Source organism: Pongo pygmaeus, chromosome 8 (assembly GCF_028885625.2).
Source record: "Pongo pygmaeus isolate AG05252 chromosome 8, NHGRI_mPonPyg2-v2.0_pri, whole genome shotgun sequence".
Classification (NCBI taxonomy): Eukaryota; Metazoa; Chordata; class Mammalia; order Primates; family Hominidae; genus Pongo; species Pongo pygmaeus.
The window spans coordinates 31,525,863-31,531,133 of NC_072381.2; the positions used below are offsets into that span (position 1 = coordinate 31,525,863).

The window sequence follows — 5,271 nt, forward strand, 5'->3', positions numbered from 1 at the left end:
CAATGGACTTGCTATATAAGACCAGGACAACCACCAGCTGACATTGGGAGGCCCTGGAGGACACCCTGCTTACAAGGCGGTAAGGAATGTGGGTTAGGGGAGCACCAGTGCTGCTGGACTCCGCAGGCCAGGGTGGTTGGTGAGACATGCTGCTCCAGAACCAGGATTTCTAGTAGCAAAACTGACGCCGGACAGAAGCATTTAACCTGCAGAAGCGAGGTGGGCGTCAAGGCCATAGCAGGAAGCAGAGCCAGAAGAGCAGCTAGCTGGAGGGTCCTCATTCCCCGTGGCCTATAAAGATGGTCAATAGCACATGCTGGTCCCAGGGCAAGAGAGATGGAAACTTTCAAAGGTATTACTCAATGCATACAAAAGAGATATAAAAACATGTCAGCAGAATGTTGAGATTAGACACCACAGTGGAAAGCCCCTTTGCTATTTCCAGATTTGAAATGGCTCTTATTTATTTATTTTTATAAATGAGACTGGGTCTTACTATGTTGCCCAGGCTGGACTTGAACTCCTGAGCTCATGCATTCCTCCTGCCTCAGCCTCCCAGGTAGGTAGGATAACAGGCAAGTGCCACCACGCCCGGCTGAAGTAACTCTTAAACCAAAAACTCACTGGCTGAAGGAAGGTCTAGGTCACCATAAAGAAGGGCTCTGCAGCACCATGACAATTGCATAGGGTAGCCATTTCCCTAATCTTTTCCCCAAAGGATTTACTTGGGTAACCATAACTAAGGAAAGTGGTGTGCCCATGTTTTCAAGGACTGTTGGGTATAGGGCAGAGTCGGGCTGAGACTTGCTGTCCTGGACATGTGTCAGAGTAGGGGCACATGGAGATGGTGGAGTCCTGGCCATTGGAAATATTGGAAATAAGAGGTCTGGAGGGGAGACATGTGGCTGGATGTATGGGAAGCAGCAAAAAGTGTGAGAATCTTTGGTTTTGTTTGTTTGTTTTTTGAGACGGAGTCTCGCTCTATCGCCCAGGTTGGAGAGCAATAGTGCGATCTCAGCTTACTGCAACCTCTGCCTCCTTGGTTCAAGCAATTCTTCTGCCTCATCCTCCAGAGTAGCTGGGATTACAGGTGTGAGCCACCATACCTGGCTAATTTTTTGTATTTTTAGTAGAGATGGGGTTTCACCATGTTAGCCAGGCTGGTCTCAAACTCCTGCTCTCAGGTGATCCACCTGCCTCGGCCTCCCAAAGTGCTGGGATTACAGGCATGAGCCACTGCGTCCAGCTGAGAACCTTTGTATCACTCACTAATACCCACCAAAGAGCACACACCACAGAAGAGAACAACCAAGTGGACAGGATGACTGGGCCAGTAGATGCCAGCTATTTCTGTCCTCATTCCCCCTAATGCTTGCACCATGGGATCATAGAGATGGCAGAGAGTTACAGGCTACATGTTGGGTTCCCTCTTGCTAAGGCTGGTCCATCTCACAATGGGTGCACTGAGTGCCTGGGCTCACCCAGTGGATATTTCCTGGATTCCCAAATGTGTGATAGAAATGAACATACCTAACACATAGAACCCTCACACTTGTTTCTTGATTTTTACAGTAAGGGTGATTATAGTAGGAAAAGCCAAATAGAAGCCCTTGAAATCATGAGATGAATGGAGACCCATGCCACCCTCAAAGACTTAGAGGATGTCAGAATAGCAGTCCTCATCATAGTCATCCACGTTACCTGTCTAGCTTCTATGTAACATAAATGGATTATGACAGATGACAGTGACCTACTGCAAACGTACCCAAGTGTAAACCCAAACTGCAGTTGCTAGGCCAGGGGTAGTATCTTCGTTAGAGCAGATTAACACAGACGCTGGTCTGTAGGATGCAGCTATTGATCTGGCAAATGCTTCAGCCTTGGTAAGACGGAGCCTGTTCTTTATTTATTTATTTTTTTTAAAGACACATTTATTCAGGGTCATGATCAGACTATTACCTTTAGCAATCAACAGCATGGGTGCAAAAACCAAAATCTACATTAAAGCCTTTTGTTGGAATGCTTTATGCTTTCCACCGAACGGAAACTGAAAATAACCTGTTATGCAATAGTCATCAATACAGTCTTGGAGTTTTTTGCCCATACATATATTTGTCAAAACCATGTCTTCTTTATAGCAGCTGGACCCTGCCACCACGGTGCTTGGCTGAGTTCATAATCTGTTGTAACCTGTAGCTTCCCCGTCCCTTCTCTGGCTCTCTCCTGCTAGGCTTTCTTTCCTGGCAATAATTAAAATCTTTTGCCACTGCCATAGGTACTGCTGCTACTGGAACTGCCACAGCCACCTTGGTTTCATGGTTTGGCAAAGTATTGACCTCCAACATCACAGGGGCCAGAGCTTCTGCCTCCAAAGTTTCCTCCCTTCATGGGTCCAAAATTTGAAGACTGATTCTTGTAATTGCCAAAATCATTGTAGCTTCCACTACCTCCAAAATTGCTTCCCTCATTACCAAATCCATTATAGCCATCCCCACTGCCACCATATTCACCACCATCATGGCTGCCACCAAAGCCACCACGACCACTGAAGTTTCCTCCACAACCCACCAAAACCATCCCCTCCACCACCGCCGAAGTTTCCAGAACCACTTTGACCTCTTTGGCTGGGTGAAGCACTAGCCATCTCTTGCTTTGGCAGAGCTTCCCTACCTAACTTCAAAGCTGTGGCCATTCATAGAGTGGTATTTCTTTCTTTTCTTGAGACAGAATCTTACTCTGTTGCCCCAGTTAGAGTGCAGTGGCACGATCTCGGCCCACTACAACCTCCACCTCCCAGGTTCAAGAAATTCTTGGGCCTCAGTGTCCCGAGTAGCTGGGATTACAGGTGTGTGCCACAATGCCCAGCTAATTTTTTGTATTTTTAGTAGAGATGGGGTTTTGTCATATTGGCCAGGCTGGTCTTGAACTCCTGGGCTCAAGTGATCCACCTGCCTCGGCCTCCCAAAGTGCTGGGATTTTAGGCGTGTGCCACTGCACCCAGCCAGGATGGCATTTCTGGATGACAATCTTATCCACAGAGTCATAGTCGTCAAAGGTTACAAAGGCAAAGCCCCTTTTCTTGCTGCTGCCTCGTTTCAGTCATGATTTCAATCACTTCAATTTTTCTACACTGTTCAAAATAATCTCTTAGGCGATATTCTTCAGTGTCTTCTTTAATGCCACCAACAAATATCTTTTTCACAGCTAAGTGGGCACCTTGTCTTTGAGAATCTTTTCTTGAGACAGTTCTCTTTGGCTCCACAACTCTTCCATCCACCTTGTGTGGCCTTGCATACATGGCGGCATCCACCTCCTCCACAGTGGCATATGTGGTAAACCCAAAGCCCCTGGAATGCTTGGTGTTTGGATCTCTCATGACCACACAGTTCGTTGAGCATTCCCCATTGCTTGAAATGGCTCCTCAGGCTTTCATCAGTTGTTTCAAAGCCCAACCCTCCAATGAAGAGCTTCTGCAGCTGTCTGGTCTCTTTAGGAGACTCTTACTTAGACATGATGGCAGTGGGAAGAGAGACTTTACCAATGCTTCTTCAGTGGAATCTACAAGCAGAAAGGCAAGGGAGACCATTCTGTTGAACCAACATGTTGCCTGCAACTCTCTACCATCTCTAAAGTTGATTTAGCAAGCAGTAGGTGGTTAGGGACTAACCCTGCCAGTAGCTGGCATCTATGGGACAAAGTTGGAGATCTCACACTTCTTGACTTCAAACTTACTACAAAGCTACCATAATCAAAACAGTGTGGTATTGACATAAAGACAGACATATAGATCAATGGGACAAAATAGATAACTCAGAACTAAACCCTTGCATATATGGTCAAATAATTTTAGACAAGGATGGCAATATCAGTCAATGAGGGGAAGGACATCTTTTCTCAACAAATGGTGTTGGGACAACTGAATATCCACATGCAAAAGAACGAAGTTGGACCCTTTGGTTTTGGGAATAACTCTCAAATCCATATTTTTCCTCGCTCTCATATCACAACAATCAACACAGAAGACTTCTGTGACCAAATATGTGGATTTTTTCTCCCCCATCAACAATCAGTGGACACCAGCTGGTGTCCTCCAATTCAATTCCACCACTATCTACCTGGAGATTGCATCAGATCCCACAAGTTGAGGGCTCAGTCCCATAAGACTGACCCCTCCTTTCCCTCAGTTACAAGTCTGGGCCTCAAGAACTTTTGACCAAACAGGCTTCAAGTTGGGGTTCCTACAACCCCTTCTTTGGGTTCAATTAACTTGTTAGAGTAGCTCACAGAACTCAGGGAAACACTTACTTATGTTTATCAGTTTATTATGAATCTCCATGTGTTCAGCTATCTGGAAGCTCCCTGAACCCAGTTCTCTTGGATTTTTATGGAAGCTTCATGACATCAGCATTCCTTTCCCCAGGGTATAGGGTAGGACTCTCTCTGCGGAGGGCCTTAAGACCCACAATAAGAAAGGTGGGGGAAAATTAGACTCCTGCTTTGGGGCAGATGAAAGGAAGGCAAGAGTAGGAGAGAGAGATTCTGTTTCCTGAGGCCTGCCCGAGGGGCTTAACACACCTGACATTAAAATGAAAGACTCTAACAAGGGCTATGGGGTTTCTGAGCCAGGAACCATGGACAAAAACATATGCATGTGTATATAACACTACACCTTCCCTTATACCACATATAAATAATAACTAAAAATGGATCAAAAGCTGGGCTCTGTGGCTTATGCCTGTAATCCCAGCACTTTGGGAGGCCGAGGCGGGTGGATCACCTGAGGTCAGGAGTCCAAGACCAGCCTGACCAACATGGTGAGACCCTATCTGTACTAAAATTACAAAAATTAGCCAGGCATGGTGGTGTGCACCTGTAATCCCAGCTACTTGGGAGGCTGAAATAGGAGACACGCTCAAACCCAGGAGATGAAGGTTTGCAGTGAGCCGAGATTGTGCCACTGCACTCCAGCCTGGGCAACAAGAGGGAAACTCCATCTCAAAAAATAAAAATAAAAAAAGATCAAAGACCTAAATGTGGAGCTAAAACTGTAAAACTCTCAGAAAACAGGGGAAAATCTTCCCAATTAAGATAGGGGAAAACAACTGGGTTAAAAAGTGGGCAAAGGACTTAAACAGACGTTTCTCCAAAGAAGATATACAAATGGCCACTAAGCACATGAAAAGATGCTCAAAGATGCCTAACATCACTAATTCTTAGGGAAATGCAAATTAAAATGGCAATGAAGTACCACGTCCCACCCATTAGGATGGC

At 45.7% G+C, this 5,271-nt stretch overlaps 1 pseudogene; it reads right to left on the reverse strand.

The window, feature by feature from the left end:
- Positions 1-2,250: 2,250 nt before the first annotated feature.
- Positions 2,251-3,512, reverse strand: LOC129044916 (heterogeneous nuclear ribonucleoprotein A1-like; annotated as a pseudogene).
- Positions 3,513-5,271: the final 1,759 nt, after the last annotated feature.